This window comes from Somniosus microcephalus, unplaced genomic scaffold (assembly GCF_052327205.1).
Source record: "Somniosus microcephalus isolate GS21.2 unplaced genomic scaffold, FLI_Smic_1.0 unresolved_chr4, whole genome shotgun sequence".
NCBI lineage: Eukaryota > Metazoa > Chordata > Chondrichthyes > Squaliformes > Somniosidae > Somniosus > Somniosus microcephalus.
Window position 1 is genome coordinate 18433828 of NW_028225182.1, and position 22410 is coordinate 18456237.

Consider the following 22410-nt stretch of genomic DNA (forward strand, 5'->3'; position numbering starts at 1 on the left):
GTGATCTCAGTGACCATAAACAGCCCTGTTTTGTGATCTGAGTGACCAGACAGAGCCCAGTCCTCTGATCTCAGTGTCTAGAAACAGCCCAGTCCTGTGACCACAGTGTCCAGAAACAGCCCAGTCCTGTGATCTCAGTGACCAGAAATAGCCCAGTCCTGTGATCTCAGTGACCAGAAACAGCCCAGTCCTGTGATCTCAGTGACCAGAAACAGCCCAATCCTGTGATCTGAGAGACCAGAAATAACCCAGTCCTGTTTTGTCAGTGACCAGAAACAGCCCAATCCCGTGATCTCAGTGACCAGAAACAGCCCAGTCCTGTGAACTAAGTGACCAGAAACAACCCAGTCATGTGAACTCAGTGAACAGAATCAGCCCATTTCTGTGATCTCAGTGTCGAGGAACAACCGAGTCCTGTGATCTTAGTGACCAGAAACAGCCCTGTCCTGTGTTGTCAGTGACCATAAACAGCCCAGTCCTGTGATCTCCATGACCAGAAGCATCCCAGTCCTGTCATCTCAGTTACCAGAAACAGACCAGCCCTGTGATCTCAGTGACCAGAAGCAGCCCAGCACTGTTTAAAAATCAGCCCAGCTCCTGAGTTCTCAGTGACCAGTCGCTCCAAGTGCTGACAGCCAGTCTTGCTCTTCGATGTGCCTTTCCTGCGAAGGCTGACATTAGACAGAGCCTCCTCCCGACAGAGAACATTCGGCACTTGAATTTATCGCCTGCAATGGAGTGGATCAGCAGATCAAGGCAGCTGTTGAGGCTGGTCAGTGCCGTGGTGATCTGCCAGGCCGAGTAGCTGGACTGGTTGAGCCGTCAGCTGGACAGCACCTGGTTATGCCTGAGGCCCTGGACGAGTTGAACGAGGTAACACAGGCCAAAGCAAAGGAGAAAGGCCACCAGCACCAGGAACACCGTGCGGAGAGCATTCCTCTTCATCACCAGCACCATGCATTATCCGGTGGTGGGTTCCAGCAGCATCCTGGCAACGAGCGGGTATCAGAGCATGATAACCAGCAACGGAATGAAGAAAGCAATGAATGCTGCCGCGATCCTGATACTTGAAATGCACTTGCTCCAGGAGCTGAAGGAGAAGTTCTCCCGACATGCGGTCTATCATTTCTGGTTCTTGTTGCTCAGAGGACCTCTGATGGTCAAGTAGAGCAAGTTGACGGACAGAACGGGCCACATGAGGCAGCAGGCCAACAGGTGGTGGCGCTGTCTGTGGAGCTGCAGTGGTGTGATGGGATGGGCCACGGCGATATGCACAGATTCAGGTGAGGAACAAAGTGCTGCCATTCATGTTAACAAAGAATAGGGAGTCGGAGATTTTACATGCCAGGTCCCAGAAGACCCACTTATTCTGCAAGTTATGGTAGGCAACTTTGAAAAGAAGGGTTGTGGCAAAGACAAGGTCCATCATGGCCAGCTTAACCATGAACACGTCATTGGTCAAGAAAGCATCGTTTTTCCTGCAGAGGTACCACAGGCCGCAGCAGTTGGACACCATACCGAACACGAACACAGTGAATAAACCACGGGGAACATGAAGTACTAGAAGTTAACACCGACCACGGATTCATGGGTGTTGTTGGTGTCTGTAGATACAAATGACCGCCAATGCACTAATTTTGAAAAATTGTCCCTGCTGTAGTATAGGGAACAATTTAACAATCACTCACAAAAATTAAGTGCAGAGTCCTAGAGATCGTGTGTTATTATTTATCAACAATTTTTTAAAATAAAAGTTCATGTTTCTGTTTAATTAAATGGGAGAGTGTTTTGAGACGAGATCATCAAATGGTTATTTTCCACCTTTGCACCAACCTTTTCAGGTCTTTATCAGTACTGGCCGGAGATTATCTCAACAAGCGTGACTCACCTTTAGCGAATAGCTGACTGGTAATATTACTTAGCTACAGAGTCCACACTCTCCGTCTCTCTCCGTCTTCTCACTGATTGGGTTGTGTTTCATTTATTTCTTATCCTGAACAAACAAAACTCGCCTTTCCCACTCTGTTCAGTGCATGTGTTACTTTGGCCTGTGGTGAATCGGTTCTCTGACCAGGTATATGACCACAACTTGACCCCTTCACTAAGCACTGAGCACTGATAAATTCCTGCGATTTCGGTACATGTCACTTAAATAAACCTTCACTATTCTGATCAGCAGTGACTCACCGAACGCTATTTCCTTTGCACTGTGTTCACCTCAATGCGCTGCAGCTATTCACCTATTGAGATTCGTACTACCCTTACACTCCCACCTCCTTCTCACTGATCAGCGCTGAGTCACCTATTGCTCCTGGTGCTACCCATTCTACTCACACCTTCACCTCACTGTTTAGCGCTGTTTTAACTATTGAGCTTAGTACTACCCTTACACTCGCACCTCCACCTCACTGATCAGCGCTGAGTCACCTATTGCCCCTGGTGCTACCCAATCTACTCACACCTCCATCACACTGATTAGCACGGATTTTACTATTGTGCCCAGTACTACCCTTACACTCCTACCTTTATCTCACTGATCAGCACTGAGTCACATATTGACCCTGGTGTTACCTATTCCACTGCAGTTCTGGTTTGCTCGGGATCGCGATGCTCTCCACAAACTCCCACATGCTGCTGTTACGACACACCACATGCCCTGCCATCGCTAACCTTGTTTTATTTATTTATTAATTAGTTAAAGATTTTATTCAATTGATATTTTAGGTTTATTGTTTGATTATTTTACTTAATTTAAGTTATTAATTTAATAAGTACCAGCAAGTTACATTTTCTCCGCTCTTAATTTAAACCCCTTCCCTAACTTAGAGAGCAGGAAAGAGCTGTAATACTCACCAACCAATCACCTACCTGCTCTCCTGTGACTTCACTCTTTGATTTTGTTGCACTCCCTTTCCCCCTCTTATTTTCCTTTCCAGTTATTCTCTGTACTTTTGTATTCTGCTTGGTGTTCTACTGAATAGTAAGCCTAAAATTTATTATAAGCATCCTTTTTTGTGTTTCATTTTAGTTCTAGCTCTGGATGCCCTTTCTGTATCTCTCGTAGGAATGTGTCAAGTCTGTACCCGAACTATCTCCTTGTTGATGGTCTTTCAATGTGGATGTACTGCTTTACCTGTCAGTCTTTGATTTCAATCTACCTGGGCCAGAACCCTTTCAACTCATTCAAATTAGTCCGTCTCCATAAGAACATAAGAACATAAGAATTAGGAGCAGGAGTAGGCCACTTGACCCTTCGAGCCTGCTCCGCCATTCAATAAGATCATGGCTGATCATTTACCTCATTTCCATTTTCCTGAATTATCCCCATATCCCTTGATTCCCTTAATATTCAAAAATCTATCGATCTCTGTCCTGAATGTACTCAACGACCGAGCCTCCGCAGCCCTCTGGGGTAGAGAATTCCAAAGATTCACCACCATCTGAGTGAAGAAATTTCTCCTCATCTTAGGCCTAAATGGCCGACCCCTTATTCCGAGATTATGACCCCTGGTTCTTGACTCCCCAGCCAGGGCAAACAACGTCACTGCATCTACCCTGGCAGCCCTGTAATCATTTTGTATGTTTCAATGAGATCACCTTTCATTATTCTAACTCTAGGGAATATAGGCCTAGTCTACTCAATCTCTCCTCATAGGACAATCCCGCCCACCACCCCCCCCCCCATCCCAGGAACCAGTCTGGTGAGCCTTCGTTCCACTCTTTCTATGGCAAGTCTATTCTTCCTTGGGTAAGGAGACCAGAACATTCAACAGGGCCCTTTATAATTGCAGTAAGACTTCTTTACACTTATACACAAATCCTCTTGTAATAAAGGCCAACATACCATTTGCTTTCCTAATTTCTTGCTATACCTGCAAGTTAACTTTCAGTGATTCGTGTACAAGGACCCCCAGGTCCCTCTCAACACCAACATTTCCCAATCTCTCACCATTTAAAAAATGCTCTGCTCTTCTATGTTTCCTAACAAAGTGGATACCTTCACATTTCTCCACATTATATTCCATTTGCCATGTTCTTGCCCACTCACTTAGCCTGTCTACATCCCCTTGAAGCCTCCTTGCACCCTCCTCACAACTTATATTCCTAACCTCAATCCTATGAGCCCTAATTTTGTTTAATAGCCTCTTGTGTGGCACCTTATCGCATGCCTTCTGAAAATACAAATATGCCACATCCACTGGTTCCCCCTTATCTATTCTGCTAGTTACAACCTCAAAATCCTCCAGCAGATTTGTCAAACACGATTTTCCTTAATAAATTCATGTTTACTCCACCCACTCCTATTATTATTTTCTAAGTGCCCTGTAACCACGTCCATAATAATAGATTCGAGCAAATTCCCTACTACTGATGTCAGGCTAACTGGTCTGCAGTTCCCTCTTTTCTCCCTCCCTCCTTTTCTAAATAGAATGGATACATTTGCTTCCATCCAATCCGCGGGAACCATTCTAGAATCTATGGAATTTTGGAAAATGACAACCAATGCATCCACTATCTCTATAGCCAACTCTTTCAAAACCCAAAGATGTAAGCCATCAGGTCCAGGGAATTATCCGCTTTCAGTCCCATTAATTTCTCCAGTTGAGAATTTTCGCATTTCATTGCTCCTTTTCCTTTTCCATAACTACTCTACACCGAATGATATCGTGATCACTGTTTCCTAAATGCTTCTCCACCGAAACATGCTCCACTTGCCCCATTTCCCAGATCCAACACTGCTTCCTTTCTGGTTGGGCTGGAAACATACGGATCAAGAAAGATCTTGTATACATTTCAGGAATTCTCCCCTGTTTTGCCCTTTACGTAGTTATTATCCCACTTTATGTTGATGTCTCCCATTATCACTACTCTAAAGTTATTGAATCTTTCTGCATTATTTTATTCAGTTTAAGTTATTAATTTAATAAGTACTAGCAAGTTACAGTTTCTCAAATCTTAATTTAATCCCCTTCACTAATTTGGAGAGCAGAAAAAGCTGTAATACTCAGCAACCAATCACCTACCTGCTCTCATGTGACGTCATTCTCTGGTTTTGAATCGGAGACTCGCACTGCCGCTGATTTAACGCAGCTCCACTCTCCTGCCGCTGATTTACCGCAGCTCCAGTCTCCTGCCGCTGATTTACCGCAGCTCCAGTCTCCTGCCGCTGATTTAACGCAGCTCCAGTCTCCTGCCGCTGGTTTAACGCAGCTCCACTCTCCTGCCGCTGTATTACCGCAGCTCCAGTCTCCTGCCGCTGATTTAACGCAGCTCCAGTCTCCTGCCGCTGATTTAACGCAGCTCCAGTCTCCTGCCGCTGATTTACCGCAGCTCCAGTCTCCTGCCGCTGATTTACCGCAGCTCCAGTCTCCTGCCGCTGATTTAACGCAGCTCCACTCTCCTGCCGCTGATTTAACGCAGCTCCAGTCTCCTGCCGCTGATTTACCGCAGCTCCACTCTCCTGCCGCTGATTTAACGCAGCTCCAGTCTCCTGCCGCTGATTTACCGCAGCTCCAGTCTCCTGCCGCTGATTTAACGCAGCTCCGCTCTCCTGCCGCTGATTTAACGCAGCTCCACTCTCCTGCCGCTGATTTAACGCAGTTCCGCTCTCCTGCCGCTGATTTAACGCAGCTCCAGTCTCCTGCCGCTGATTTACCGCAGCTCCAGTCTCCTGCCGCTGATTTACCGCAGCTCCAGTCTCCTGCCGCTGATTTACCGCAGCTCCAGTCTCCTGCCGCTGATTTACCACAGCTCCGCTCTCCTGCCGCTGATTTAACGCAGCTCCACTCTCCTGCCGCTGATTTAACGCAGTTCCGCTCTCCTGCCGCTGATTTAACGCAGCTCCACTCTCCTGCCGCTGATTTAACGCAGTTCCGCTCTCCTGCCGCTGATTTACCACAGCTCCAGTCTCCTGCCGCTGATTTAACACAGCTCCAGTCTCCTGCCGCTGATTTAACGCAGCTCCAGTCTCCTGCCGCTGATTTAACGCAGCTCCACTCTCCTGCCGCTGATTTACCGCAGCTCCACTCTCCTGCCGCTGATTTACCACAGCTCCAGTCTCCTGCCACTGATTTAACGCAGCTCCAGTCTCCTGCTGCTGATTTAACGCAGCTCCAGTCTCCTGCCGCTGATTTACCACAGCTCCAGTCTCCTGCCGCTGATTTAACGCAGCTCCAGTCTCCTGCCGCTGGTTTAACGCAGCTCCAGTCTCCTGCCGCTGATTTACCGCAGCTCCACTCTCCTGCCGCTGATTTACCGCAGCTCCAGTCTCCTGCCGCTGATTTAACGCAGCTCCAGTCTCCTGCCGCTGATTTAACGCAGCTCCACTCTCCTGCCGCTGTTTTAACGCAGCTCCAGTCTCCTGCCGCTGATTTACCGCAGCTCCAGTCTCCTGCCGCTGATTTACCGCAGCTCCAGTCTCCTGCCCCTGATTTAACGCAGCTCCAGTCTCCTGCCGCTGATTTAACGCAGCTCCACTCTCCTGCCGCTGTTTTAACGCAGCTCCAGTCTCCTGCCGCTGATTTACCGCAGCTCCAGTCTCCTGCCGCTGATTTACCGCAGCTCCAGTCTCCTGCCCCTGATTTACCGCAGCTCCAGTCTCCTGCCCCTGATTTAACGCAGCTCCAGTCTCCTGCCGCTGATTTAACGCAGCTCCACTCTCCTGCCGCTGATTTAACGCAGCTCCACTCTCCTGCCGCTGATTTACCGCAGCTCCACTCTCCTGCCGCTGATTTACCGCAGCTCCAGTCTCCTGCCGCTGATTTAACGCAGCTCCAGTCTCCTGCCGCTGATTTAACGCAGCTCCACTCTCCTGCCGCTGTTTTAACGCAGCTCCAGTCTCCTGCCGCTGATTTACCGCAGCTCCAGTCTCCTGCCGCTGATTTACCGCAGCTCCAGTCTCCTGCCGCTGTTTTAACGCAGCTCCAGTCTCCTGCCGCTGATTTACCGCAGCTCCAGTCTCCTGCCGCTGTTTTAACGCAGCTCCAGTCTCCTGCCGCTGGTTTACCGCAGCTCCAGTCTCCTGCCGCTGATTTAACGCAGCTCCACTCTCCTGCCGCTGTTTTAACGCAGCTCCAGTCTCCTGCCGCTGTTTTAACGCAGCTCCAGTCTCCTGCCGCTGATTTAACGCAGCTCCACTCTCCTGCCGCTGATTTAACGCAGCTCCAGTCTCCTGCCGCTGGTTTAACACAGCTCCAGTCTCCTGCCGCTGATTTAACACAGCTCCACTCTCCTGCCGCTGATTTAACGCAGCTCCAGTCTCCTGCCGCTGGTTTAACACAGCTCCAGTCTCCTGCCGCTGATTTAACGCAGCTCCACTCTCCTGCCGCTGATTTAACGCAGCTCCACTCTCCTGCCGCTGGTTTAACACAGCTCCAGTCTCCTGCCGCTGATTTAACACAGCTCCACTCTCCTGCCGCTGGTTTAACACAGATCCAGTCTCCTGCCGCTCTTTATGGAATGGCAGCATATGAAGCGACAAGGAGAAAAGTCAAGTAACCAATTAAGAAAGCAAAGAGGAAATATGCAATTAAATTATCACGGAATGTAAAACAAAATAGTAAAATATTCTACAGGTGCATTAATAAAAAGAAAATTCGGATGGGAATAGGGCCACTAAGGGATGGAGAGGTTAAAATCACAGGCATCGATGGTGAAATGGCAGAAATATTAATTAATTTCTTTGCTTCTGTATTTACGGTGGAGACAGTTCAGGTGGAAATGGCATCAGAAGATGATACTAGAACTGTTATAACCACACTTAAAATAAAAAGAGGAGAAATATTAAACTAAATAATCAAGTTCAAAGAGGATAAAACCCCTGGTATGGACGGATTACATCCGCGCATTTTATTATAATCTAGGGCAGAGATAACAGAGGCATGACCACACATATTTAATTATTCGTTGTAAAAAGATGTAGTGCCAGAGGACTGTTGGATAGCTAACGTAATACCTGTATTCAAGAAGGGAAATACAACATTTCCAGTTAACTATAGATCAGTAATGGACAGAGGCATCTGCGACAGGTAGATTGGTGTGGACGATGCCAAGTAGATTTTCCCCTCGTGTTTATTCTCTCGCCAACTATCTCTCTGCTGCAGCCCCAGTCTATCAGCTACATCTTTCAACCCTCCCTCGGCCAGGAGGGTCAGTAGTGTTGTTACTGAGCCACTCTTTGTGATGCACATTGAAGTCCCCCACCAAGTGTTTATTCTGTGCCCTTGCAGCCCCAATATTTCTTCCACGTTGGAGATGTATTACCTGAATGAGGGCAATTGTTTGTAATCAGCAGGAGGTTACATTCCCCATGTTTGACCTGCTACCAAGAGACTTCGTGGGCTCTGAATTCATTGTTGTGTACTCCCAGGACCACTCCTTCCTGATTGGATAACACTGTACTGCAACCTCTGGTGGTTTTGTCCTGCCGGTGGTTCAGGACATACTCAGGGACGGGGATGGAGGAGTCTGAGACATTGGTTGAAAGTTATGATTCAGTGAATATGACTAGTCCTTGGGGCAACATTCACAAGTTTGGTGCAAGTCTGCAGATGTTAGTGATGAGGACAGGGTTTGACTGGGCTGGGAGTGCCTTTGTTGTATCCTAATCCAGTGCCCAGATCGAATTTACTCTTATTATAGCAGAGTTTCCATTGTGTAGTGGTTATCACGTTTGCCAAACAGGCGGAAGGGCCCCGCTGCGAAACTGGGCAGCAACATTTGGCGGAGCAGGTTCGAAGGAGCAAATGGCCTACTCCTGCTCCTATTTTTCTATATGGTTTTTCGTAGCGGTTTGGCACAAGTGAATGACTTGCTAAGACATTTCAAATGGCAGTTAAGTGTCAACCACATTGCTCTGGGCCTGGAGTCACATGTTGGCCCGACTGGGTGAAGACGTCAGGTTTCCTTCCACTAAAGGAAATTAGTGAACCAGATGAGATTATACGACGGCATTATTGATACCAGCATTTTAATTCCAGATTTATTTAATTAATTGAAATTGAATCCCCCGTGAAGGGATTTGAGCTCATGTCTCCAGAATATTAGTCCAGGCTTCTAGTCCAGTAACATAACCACTGTGCTACCGAAGCCCCAATTTGAATGCAACGAGTGGTGTTCCCCCGGGATCTGTTCTAATGCGTCAACTTTTCACCATATTTATTAAAGACTTGGATAAAGGAACAGAGATTTGTATATTCAAGTTTGCAGATGACACTAGATTAAGAGGGACAGTAAGTAGAGCAGATTGGAGCAGGAAATTGCAAAACAGCATAGGCAGAGTAAATGCAAGATGGATTGTAATGCGGGGAACTGTGAGATCATCCCATTACTTGTCCCATTATCACCCCCTTTTCCCTTGCAACATCGTCCATTTTGTCATTTAATCATCCTGCCTTTCTCTGGCTCAGTACTTGCATATAAACTGGTAAATCTCCAACTTATTCCAGTCCTCATCTATTTCCCTCTCCACAATAGCTGCCAGATCTGCTGATTCTTTCCAATGTCTTCTGTTTGATTTCAGTTACACCTTTATCTATCTCCCTCTGATGGTGTCTCTCTGCATCACTCAACGTCCTAATTTATCTTCCCCTGCTGGCGACTCACTTTTTCAGCACCTATACGCAATAATAGTGTTTGTCTGCCTCGCTCAGCTGATGTACTCAGTATTGCCCATTGCTCTCATTCACCGATGTTGCTATCTCCCTCTGCTGGTGGCTCCTTGTATTACTGCCTCTGCAAAGTTGCCCGTCTCTATAATTGTCTCATTATCTTTTATTGTCTCATTGACTTGATTCAATAAATAGCATTACCCAGACGATTCCGTGTTTCCTTGTCCTCGAACTTGTATTAGAGATAAAGGATATATGATAATATTCTACAGTGCCTCGACATAAGAGTATTAAAGATATATGACCATATCCTATATAAAACCAACAATAGCAATCAATCTCTATCAATCTCTATCAATTAGTCGACAAAGCACCCAAACATGAAGCGAGGAGACCCCCCAGTGATGGAGAGCTTTGAAAACCATAGGTCTAAAGGTACCTTTTTCACCCAAGCTTGCTGCACTTACCACGTCATGACTTAAATTACGCATATACTCTATTCCAATATTCGATTAATGAACTGGAAAAACACGCTATCACCTTTGGGGTGAGCTCAGTTGCTTTCATTATTTCATTAATTTAACTTTTAGGTAACTGGATATTTCACTGCACTCCTGAACTGCTCTCTGAACTTGGTCTGAGGCACCACATAAATGGAGCTTTTTAAATGCTGAAGCATATATCCGACATTTAACAGTGTACTTAAAGAGGCATTGTAATCTGATAGGTTATGTTTTGTAATAATACAAAAGAAGATATCTATGACAGGTGCCAGCCACAAAAGTATGAAGCTGCCGGATATTGTGAAGAGTAGAATCACAGACTTTCTTCTGCTCTCCATCTCTGGGTCATTGCTATTGGCTCCCTTGCTCTGTCCCCTCAGTCCCTTACTGTCTAGACTGGCCACTAAAATGTGTCTGACGGTCAGAGTATTGAGCAACAAGATTGAAGCGAATGGGAGCAATGTGGTTAAAATCATATCAAACCAGTCAAATCCCACCCATTCGGGTGAAATAAAATAACTTGGTCTTATATAACAACCCATCGGTACATCGTCGATTATCTCCCCAGGTTCATCTGTAAAGAAGAACGGAACGTTTTTCAAACAGAGCAGAATGCAGGTTGTTGCTATAACCACAGCTGCAGTTCTCTCGGTGCAATATTTTGTTTTCAAGTTCCAGTAACAAATGGTGACAAATCGATCAAAGGGGAAAGTGACTGTTAACCAGGCTGAACAGTTAATAGCTGCAACACACAGGACTTTAATAACATGACACACAGGGGTGATCTCCAGGAAAGATCCCGGAAATTAATAATAACTCATCCGCCACAGTATGACTTCAATGATAATGACCAGTAGATCCGCCGTTGCCATGGACACCAGGTAGCGAGTGATGCAGGTGGAGAGCCCGCACTTTCATCGGGACAAGGTCACAATCGCCAGCAAATTAACTGTAAGAAAGAGAATGGAAAAGCTTAGAGGCCTTACTGATTAAAGTCAATGGACCATTACCACAACTGAGCCCAGACAGTAAGCATTTGAGCGGAAAATTTTCCAGTGGGCTCACCGAGGTGCATTTACCTGTCCGGGGCAGCAGGGTCACTGCACAGGGATCAACAACCGGGACCTGGGAATAATTCCTTCCAAGCTCAGAGTTCGTGAAGCTCCCTTTTCCATCCCCAAACTCTGCCTGGTGTGATTGACAGAACCTTGTCTGAAATTAAAAGCATTGCTTCTGCATCCACGGATGACAAATTGACTTGTTACTTGTGAGAGCAAGGAATTACAATTCAAGTGTAAAATTAACAACAGCTTGGTCATTGGGTGAGCAAAAGACAAATGAATAGAGCATAATATGGGAGATGGGAGTTCCAGCGAGAACGGCGAGTGATAGTTACTAACCGGGACATCAAAATGGTGCTCACAGAATGTACCAGCATGAGACGATGGAGGGGAACTGGTCAGGCAAAGATGTCACGGGGTCCAGAATGTGAGATTCCATCCGATGTGAGTTTGGTGGGAGCACGGGTTTACTGGACATTGGACCAGAGGAGTGGGGCACTGATATTGTCAGAAATCTAAATGGACATCATGATCGGAGCAGCTTCCTCAGATGGAAAGAAGTCACAGCTGTATCTGAGATAAAAGGGGCACAATAATCCAGTGGATGAGGGTTCGGAACCAGGAGAAGGGAAAAAGATTTGTGAGGCGAGAAAATTAACACTATCAATTATTAATTTGATAAATTAATCAAACATTTGCAATAATAGTTATTCAATGTCATCAGTTCATTGATTGAAAGTTTTCCTTCAAGGGGGTTTGTACTGAAGCGGACAACTATTTACAGTCCAAGGAGTGTCCATAAAACATATCCCATCTGTACCATGAATTGGTTAGAAAAGCCAGAATTTGGAGAGTCCACACTTTCCATGGGACAGAATCGCAAATCGCCACCAAGTTCACTGTGAGCAGGAAAGGAAAAGAAACAGTGATATCACTATCCAGACTGAAAAATTGTCAAACATTTTAACAGATGTGCACGGGCTGTGCATTTATTTGTTTAGTTTACCCCCTTGGCTGCTGCCTCCACTTATGAAGCAGAAGCTAATGCTGGAGGTTTAATTATGTTTGGCGGTGGCCCCGTGATCCCTCACTCTACAGCTGAGTCTTCACATGTGATCATTGAAATGAAATTGACTCCGCGGATCCAACACTGGGTGGTTCGCGGGGCAGGACCTCACCAACTTTGAAAGCAAAAGGCGACAAAATGAGTATCATCAGGGAGTGCAGATTAGGAGACTAAATCTGGATTTACTCATAATACAGAATTTAAACACTAATGATTTGAGCCACACAATGCCAGAGAGTTTGATTGTAGAAAATATAGTGGAAACACGAGCCTGGTATTGCGCTGCTACACCAAGTATAAGTAATTCATTATATCAGGTTGCCACTGGAGCATCGTGAATGCGTTATGTCACAATATGCCAAGCAATTCAATTATGACACGAAGCTGGGTGTGCATGTGTGCTGTGAGGAGGATGCCGAGAAAAATAGAAACATAGAAGATAGGAGCAGGAGTAGGCCATTCGGCCCTTCGAGCCTGCTCCGCCTTTCAATGAGATCATGGCTGATCGGCCTAATTCAGTACCTTGTCCCTGCTTTCTCCCCATATCCCTTGATCCCTTTAGCCTTAAGAAATATATCCAACTCTTTCTTGAATATATTTAATGAACTGGCCTCCACCGCCCTCTGTGGTAGAGTATTCCACAGGTTCACCACTCTCTGGGTAAAGAAATTCCTCCTCATTTCAGTCCTAAATGGCTTACCCCTTATCCTTAGTCTATGACCCCTGGTTCTGGACTCCCCGGCTATCAGAAACATCCTTGCTGCATCTAGTCTGTCCAGGCCTGACAGAATTTTATAGTTTTCGATGAGATCCCCTCTGAATCTTCTAAACTCCAGTGAGTACAAGCCCACTTGACAGAATCTCTCCTCATACCTCATTCCTGCCATCCCAGGTATCAGCCTGGTGAATCTTCGCTGCACTCCCTCCATGGCAAGAACGTCCTTCCTCAGGTAAGGCGACCAAAACTGCACACAATACTCAAGGTGTGGTCTCACCAAGGCCCTGTACAACTGCAGCAAGACATCCTTGTTCTTGTACTCGAACCCTCTTGCTACGAAGGCCAACATACCATTTGCCCTCTTAACCACCTGCTGCACCTGCATGCTTACCTTCAGCGACTGGTGCACAATAACACCCAGGTCTCTTTGCTCTTCCCCTTCTCCCAATCTATTGCCATTCAAATAATAATCTGCCTTCCTGTTTTTGCCACCAAAGTGGATAACCTCACATTTATCCACATTATAGTGCATTTGCCATGTTTCTGCCCAATCACCCAACCTGTCCAAATCGTATTGAAGTTTCACGACATCCTCCTCACAGCTTACCCTCCCACCCAGCTTTGTGTCGTCTGCAAATTTGGAGATATTACATCCAATTCCCTCATCCAGATCATTAATATATATTGTGAATAGCTGGGGTCCTAGGACCGATCCTTGCGGTACCCCACTAGTCACTGCCTGCCACTCGGAAAACGACCCGTTTATTCCAACTCTTTGCTTTCTGTCCACCAACCAGTTCTCTATCCAAGTCAATACCTTGCCCCCAATCCCATGTGCCTTAATTTTGCAGGCTAATCTCTTATGTGGGACCTTATCGAAAGCCTTCTGAAAGTCCAAATACACCACATCCACTGGTTCTCCCTTATCTATTTCAACAGTTACATCCTCAAAAAATTCCAGTAGATTAGTCAAGCATTATTTATCTTTTGTAAATCCATGTTGACTTTGTCCTATCCTGTCACTGCTTTCCAAGTGTTCTGCTATTACATCTTTATAATAGGCTCTAGCATTTTCCCCAATACTGATGTCAGTCTTACCGGTCTAAAATTCCCCACTTTTTCTCCAGGATGATTTGGACAGGTTGGGCGATTGGGCAGATGTATGGCAGATGCAGTATAATGTGGATAAATGCGAGGTTATCCACTTTGGTGGCAAAAACAGGAAATCAGATTATTATCTGAATGGCAATAGATTGGGAGAAGGGGATGTGTAACGAGACCTGGGTGTCCTTGTGCACCAGTCGCCGAAAGTAAGCATGCAGGTGCAGCAGGCTTTAAGAAGGCAACTGTTATGTTGGCCTTCGTAGCGAGAGGATTCGTGTACAGGAACAAAGATTTCTTGCTGCAGTTGTACAGGGCCTTGATGAGACCACACCTTGAGTATTGTGTGCAGTTTTGGTCGCCTTATCTGAGGAAGGATGTTCTTGCCATGGAGGGAGTGCAGCGAAGATTCACCAGACTGATACCTGGGATGGCAGGAATGACGTATGAGGAGAGATTGGGACGATTGGGCTTATATTCGCTGGAGTTTAGAAGAATGAGAGGGGATCTCATTGAAACTTATAAGATTCTAGCAGGGCTAGACAGACTAGATGCACGATGGATGTTCCCGATTGCGGGGGAGTCCAGAACCAAGGGTCACAGTCTAAAGATAAGGGGTAAGTCATTTAAGACAGAGATGAGGAGGAATTTCTTCACCCAGAGAGTGGTGAACCTATGGAATTCTCTACCACAGAAGGCAGTTGAGGCCAATTCATTAAATATATTCAAGAAGGAGTTAGATATATTTCTTAAGGCTAAAGGGATCAAGGGATATCTGGAGAAAGCAGGGACAGGGTACTGAATTTGGATGATCAGCCATGATCGCATTGAATGGTGGAGCAGGCTCGAGGGGCCGAATGGCCTACTCCTGCTCCTATCTTCTATGTTTCTATGTTTCTATTTCAAATTCATCTAAAGACTTTAGACAAAGAATTCCCAATTGATTGTGCCATTTTTCTGCTTTTATCTTATATCCTCAATTACTTCCTCTCTTTTAATTTTAGAGTAATTACCATTTCATCTCATTCAGGGTCCATGGAGGAACGTTACTTTCCAATACAATAATATCATAGATGACACGCTTGTCCAATTATAACATATTTTGTTTGTTTAAATTTTACTTAATCGAACCTCTTCTTGAACTTATTATTTCACAAAATAACCGTTTATATTGTTCCTAAGTCTATTGCATCTTTTCACAATGATCCCAAATCCAAAAATAAGTATTTTTGGACAAACAGGTCTTGCCAATATTCAATTTTATTTTCCCCTTAAAACGCTCTTCCTTGATAGACAGGAAGCACCTGGACTGTACGCCTCCCTCTTCTTCTAATAAAACTTTGATTGTACGTTTGAAGTTCAGGTGCATTTTACCATCTTGAGTTCTTGAAACAGCAACTCATATCGATTTATCAAATCAATTCCAATTTCAGAAACAAATGAGGCGCAGGCTTGGTGGTTTTACATTGGAGACAGAAGTGCTTGAAATTGCTTTGAAAGTAGCATCCAAATCGCACCCTCTCGTGAACTCTGCCTCCGAAGATAGAAATAACCCTGAATGGGTTCAGACCGAGTGTTAGAAAGGCAAGGCCTCGAGGTCAAATCGTCACCATCCCGTGACATTTGATGCAATCAAGTTCTTAACTGCTTAAAACTGGTGGATCTCTTTCTATGCCGTCAACATCCCTGTGGTCCATGGTCCCCTGTTTATAATAAAAGAGAAAGGGAGAATCCATCATGCCTCTGCATAAGAGCCCAAGTGTTTAATTTATAAATTCATAATTCCTCTGACACTGTGGGGAAATGTCCACTTAAATTAAGAAACTTAAATTTAGTAATGCCCAGTATATCAATTTACATTCAGAAATACAAAATTTGTTTCTTGGTGAATTAAATATACAGCTTTCACGGAAAGGGTTAACTCCTCTGTAGGTTGATAAGAAGACGGGGCAAAACAAAGTCAGATGCGATTGCAGCACTTTTTCGTAAATTAAAGACAACTTCCCAATCGAAAAAGAACCAAAGATAAAAGCCAACAGATCACGTGGACCTGAAGGCCAACTTCCCACGGTACTTTCCAGGGCTGCACAGATTTTGGATGCATTGGTTTGATCTTACAAAATTCCCTAGATTCTACAACAGTTCCCGTGGATTAGAATGTAGCATCTCTGAGAGACTTTCAGATAATGAATATCTTGATGCTCTGGAGAAGTAATCACTGTTCGCAGCCCTTTATCTCAAGGCACACTCTGATTCCAAACTTGGCAGTTGGAGAGGTTTAAGCTAATTAAGGGGAGCCAACACGGATTTGTTAAAGGCTGAACGTGTTTGACTAATCGAATTGAATTTTTTGATGAAGTAACAGGGAGGATTGATGAAAGAAATGCAATGGATGTTGTCTACATGGATTTTAGGAAAGCATTTGTCCAAGTACCACGTAGAAGGCTGGTTAACACAATTGAGGCTCATGCAACAGGTGGGTCAGTGGCAGCTTCAGTAAATAGTTGGCTTAAGGACAGAAAAGAGCGAGTGGTGGTAAATGACAGTTTTTCAGACTGGATGATCGTAGACAGTGGTGTTCCCCAAGGGTCAGTGCTGGGGCCACTGCTTTGTTTGGTATATATAAATGACCTGGATATTGGAATCCACAATAGAATTTTTAAACTTGCCGATGACACCAAACCTGGGGGAGTGGCAAACAGTGACAATGGCACCAATCGACTGCAACAGGACAAGAATGGCTAGCAGAATGGGCAGCAAAGTGGCAGATGGAATTCAATGCATAGAAGTGTGAGGTGATGCATTTTGGCAGAAGGAGCATTATACACCTGGGAGTTAGTGTGCATAGGTCCCTGAAGGTGGCAGGACATATTGAGAGAGTGGTTAGAAAACATATGGTATCTTGTGTTTCATAAATAGAGTTATTGAGTACAAAAGTAGAGAAGTTATGCTGAACTGTTATAAAGAGCTGGTTAGGCCACAACTTGACTATTGCGTCCAGTTCTGGTCACCACACTTTAGGGAGGATGTGAAGAGTGTGTGCAGAGGAGATTTACCAGAATGATTCCGGGGATGGGGGACTTTAGCTACAAAGACAGGTCGGAGAAGCTTGATTTGTTTTCATTAGAGCAAAGGAGGTTGAGTGGTAAATTGATAGAGGTGTACAAGATTATGATTGGTTTGGGTAGGCTAGATGGGGAAAGGCAGTTCCCACTAGTTGATGGTACAAGGACTATGGGACACAGATTTAAGGTTTTGGGCAAGAGATACAGGGGAGATGTGAGGAAAATGTTTATATGCTGCATGTTATGAGGACCTGTAACTCGCTGCCAATGGAAGTGGTGGAAGCGGAGACACTCAATGCTTTCAAGGGCGACTGGATAGGCCCTTGAGGGAAATAAACTTGCAGGGCTACGTGGATACAACGGGGGAATGGGACTGACTGGATTGCTTGCAGAGAACCGGCACGGAATCAATGCGCCGAATTGCCTCCTTCTGTGCCATTAGGATGCTATAACTCTATGACTGTATGTTGAGGCTCTGGAGAAGTAATCACTGCATGCAGCCCTTTAGCCCCAGGCACACACTGATTCCAACCTTGCACACGTTGCTAAGTTTGAAAGGTTGCATTTTTCACACTGGCAATCCATTGAGTGATAGCAGTGCTGTGATAAGTTAAGGTTGTTAGGGGGATGTAGTGCCAGAAGATACATGGAGGACTGATGATAGCTGTGACTGTTCAGACAATGTGAGCGGCAGTTAAATGTTGGCAATATTTAAAATGTCAATCAGCAAGTCTCGTTCAAAATGTTGACAGAAACTGCTTGTCAGTTCATGCTGACTTTGCACAACATCATGACTTTAAATCCGCAGCCATTTTACAGAAGACAAGTCTACGTATTTTGTATCACTTTAATGAAGGACGCACTGCTGACTTTTATAAGAACAATAAGACGTACGAGCAGGAGTCGGTCATTCGGCCCTCGAGCCTGCTCCGCCATTCAATAAGATCATGGCTGATCTGATCTTGACCTCAACTCCACTTCCCTGCCCGCTCCCCATAACGCTTCACTCCCTTATCTTGCAAAAATCTGTCTATCTCCACCTTAAATATATTAAATGACCCAGCCTCCACAGCTCTATGGGGAAGATAATTCCAAAGATTCACAACTCCCTGAGAGAGGAACTTCCTCCTCATTTCCGATTTAAAAGGGTGCCCCCATATTCTGAAATCGTGCCCCCTAGTTCTAGATTCCCCCCGAGGGGACACATCCTCTCTGCATCTACCCTGTCAAGCCACTTCAGAATCTTATATATTTCAATAAGATCAACTCTCATTCTTCTAAACTCCAATGAGTATAGGCCCAAGCTGCTCAACCTTTCTTCATAAGACAACCCCTTCATCTCTGGAATCAACCTCATGAACCTTCTCTGAACTGCCTCCATTGCAAATATATCCTTCCTTAAATAAGGAGACCAAAACTGTACGCAGTGTTCCAGGTGTGAGCTCACCAATGCCCTGTAGAGTTGTAACGGGACTGCCCTACATTTATACTCCATTCCCTTTGCAATAAAGGTCAACATTCCATTTGCCTTCCTAATTACTTGCTGGACCTGCATTCTACCTTTCTCTGATTCATATACAAGGACCCACAGATCCCTCTGCACCTCAGCATTTTGTAATCTTTCCCCAGTTAAATAATAATTCGCTTTTTTATTTTTCCTACCAAAGTGGATAACCTCGCATTTTCCCACATTAAACTCCATCTGGCAGATTTTTACCAACTCACTTAACCTATCTATATCAGTTTTGAGATAATTTGCACCCTCCACACAAATTGCTTTCCCACCTATCTTTGTATCTTCGGCAAATTTGGCTACATTACAATCAGTCCCTTCATCCAAATCATTATTATAGATTGTAAATAGCTGAGGCCCCAGCATTGATCCCTGCAACACTCATTGTTACAGTTTGCCAACCTGAAAATGATCGATTTATCTCGACTCTCTGTTTTCTGTTAGTTAGCTAATCCTCTATCCATGCTAATATATTACCCCAAGCCCCTTGAGCTCTGATCTTGTGCAGTAAACTTTGTGGTAAACCACTGTTTGTATTCCTGTTTGTCCTGTTTGTATTCCACTGTGTACATGCCTGGACATGCCTCGGCTGACTCCTCCCACAGGTCCTAGTATAAAGGTGACTGCTCCCCAGCCCTTTGTATCCTGGACCGGTCGACCACGCGAGGCAGACCTCCATTCTGTTGTTAATAAAAGCCTTTCGTTACTCTTCTAACTCTCAGTCTTTTATGAGTAATTAATAGCGCATCAATTTTATTAACAACATTTTTATAATGGAGAAGATCCTCACACCAGCATGCCTGGACTTAGATCATCGGGAGGCGGACTCATCCACCAAGTTTACTCACTGGCTTAAGTGTTTTGAAAAATTCCTGACCGCCTCCGAAGCAATCAAATCGGACGAGGACAAACTGGATGTCCTGACCTCCAAAGTTAACCACCGAGTGTACTCGGTCATCCAAGATGCAACCTCGTACGCGGACGCTATCAAGCTCCTCAAGGACCAGTACACGTGCCCAGTGAACGAAGTGTACGCCAGGCACCTCCTGGGGAGTCGTAAACAACAACCTGGGGAATCGACCGTGGAATACCTTCAGGCACTGTCTGTGCTTGGCCGGGCCTGTGGTTGTAAGGATGTAAAGGCCGCCATGTACACAGAGGAACTTATCCGGGACGCTTTTGTAGCGGGCCACAGATCCAATTACACCCGACAGCGACTGTTGGAGCAGAGTAACCTCGACCTCAACAAGGCCTCTGAACTCGCACTATCGTTGGATGCAGCCTACCAGGGCATGGATGCCTACTCCTCTGCACCGTGGACGCCGCGGGGAATGACAGCCTGGGACACGGTAGGACCGCCTCATAGTGCCGTGCCACCCCAGCCACACCCCAACAACGGCCCAACTACCGCAGCAGTGTCCCAAGGCCAGACAGCAGTGCCCCAAGGCCAGAAATGCTACTTCTGTGGCCAGGCAAAACACCCCAGAGCGCGCTGCCTGGCGAAAAACGCGATCTGCTCGGGCTGCGGGAAGAAGGGACACTATGCTAGCGTCTGCAGGGCCAAAGCCACCCCGAACCCCAGCAGCGCCGCGTGTGGGCCATGCGGGCCGCCATCTTGGACCTCCCGGCCATGTGCGAATCACCGGTACAGCAGCCATTTTGGATGCCTCCAGCCACATGGGGATCATGGACACCGCCATCTTGGATGACAGCCGGGACGCAGCAGGCCCCCGACACCGCCTCATCTGATACCCGCAGCGACACACCGACCCCTATGCTGGCATCCATTACACTGGACCAAGCGAGAGCGCACCAACTGGCCAGTTCCACAATGGACATTAAGGTAAATGGTCACGATACAATCTGCCTTTTTTACTCTGGGAGCACGGAGAGCTTCATCCACCCCGACACGGTGCGGCGTTGCTCTCTCCCAGTCCTGCCTGTGCAACAGCGGATTTCTACGGCCTCCGAGTCCCAGTCGGCGGACATCGGCGGCTACTGCGTGGTGACACTCGTAGTGGACGGGACCGTGTATGATCATTTTAAACTTCTGGTCCTGCCTGACCTCTGCGCTGCCGTCCTGTGGGGTTAGATTTTCAGTGCCACCTTAAAAGTGTTACGATGGCGTACGGTGGACCACTACCCCCACTCACAGTCCGCAGCCAGCAGCTTCCAAATTGCCCGCCGCGCACCAGGTGCAACCTCTCCACACTCAGAGTCACCCCCCACCACTGTTTGCTAACCTCACCCCCGACTGTAAGCCCATCGCCACAAAGAGCAGGCGATACAGTGCCGGGGACAGGGTTTTCATTAAAACCGAAGTGGAGCGGCTCCTGAAAGAAGGGATTATTGAGGGCAGCACCAGCCCCTGGCGAGCCCAGGTTGTGGTCGTTAAGACCGGTGAGAAGCAGCGCCTGGTCATCGACTACAGCCAGACAATAAATCGCTACACCCTGCTGGACGCCTACCCACTCCCCCGTATAGCTGATATGGTCAACCAGATCGCGCAGTACCGCGTCTTCTCGACCATTGACCTGAAATCAGCGTACCACCAGCTCCCCATCCGCCCTGAGGACCGCCAGTACACAGCCTTTGAGGCAAACGGCCACCTCTATCACTTCCTTAGGGTTCCCTTTGGCGTCACCAATGGGGTCTCCGTCTTCCAAAGGGAGATGGACCGGATGGTAGATCAAAATGCGTTGCAGGCCACTTTCCCATATCTGGACAATGTGCCCATCTGCGGCCGTGACTTGCAGGACCATGACGCAAACCTCTCCCCTCCTCCGACCGCAATGTGTACTTCCTCAATATTATTGATGAGTACTCCCGTTTCCCGTTCGCCTTCCCCTGCCCGGACATGACCAGTGCCACGGTCATTAAATGTCTGAACAACCTCTTCACCCTGTTCGGCTTCCCCAGCTATATCCAAAGCGACCGGGGCTCATCGTTTATGAGCGACGAACTCCGTCAGTACTTGCTAACTAGGGGTATTGCCACAAGCAGGACCACCAGTTACAACCCCCGGGGGAATGGACAGGTGGAAAGAGAAAATGCGACAGTTTGGAAAGCTGTCCTGCTAGCCTTAAAGTCCAGGGGCCTTCCAACCTCCCGCTGGCAGGATGTGCTCCCCGATGCGCTCCACTCTATTCGGTCACCGCTCTGCACTGCCACTAACGCCACCCGTCATGAGAAAATGTTTGTCTTCCCAAGGAAGTCCACATCAGGGACATCGCTACCGCCATGGCTGACGTCCCCAGGGCCGGTCCTACTGAGAAGACACGTGAGGACCCATAAAATGGACCCCCTGGTCGAGAGGGTCGACCTCCTCCACGCCAACCCCCAGTATGCTTACATCGCATACCCGGACGGGCGGGAGGACACAGTCTCCATAAGAGACCTTGCACCCTCGGGGGCCGCAGTAACCCACTACCCGCGACGCCGGAAGCTTCACTACCCCTGCCGTTGCCACGCCGATCACAGCGGCAGACAAGACCTCCGGAGAGACTCCAATACACTAACTTTTAATACACTTCACCCCGCCGGACTCAATTTTAAACAAGGGGTGAATGTGGTAAACCACTGTTTGTATTCCTGTTTGTCCTGTTTGTATTCCACTGTGTACATGCCTGGACATGCCTCGGCTGACTCCTCCCACAGGTCCTAGTATAAAGGTGGCTGCTCCCCAGCCCTTTGTATCCTGGACCGGTCGACCACGCGAGGCAGACCTCCATTCTGTTGTTAATAAAAGCCTTTAGTTACTCTTCTAACTCTCAGT

General features: G+C 46.6%; 1 pseudogene; it reads right to left on the reverse strand.

The window, feature by feature from the left end:
• Positions 1-550: 550 nt before the first annotated feature.
• Positions 551-2663, reverse strand: LOC147089996 (lysophosphatidic acid receptor 6-like; annotated as a pseudogene).
• Positions 2664-22410: the final 19747 nt, after the last annotated feature.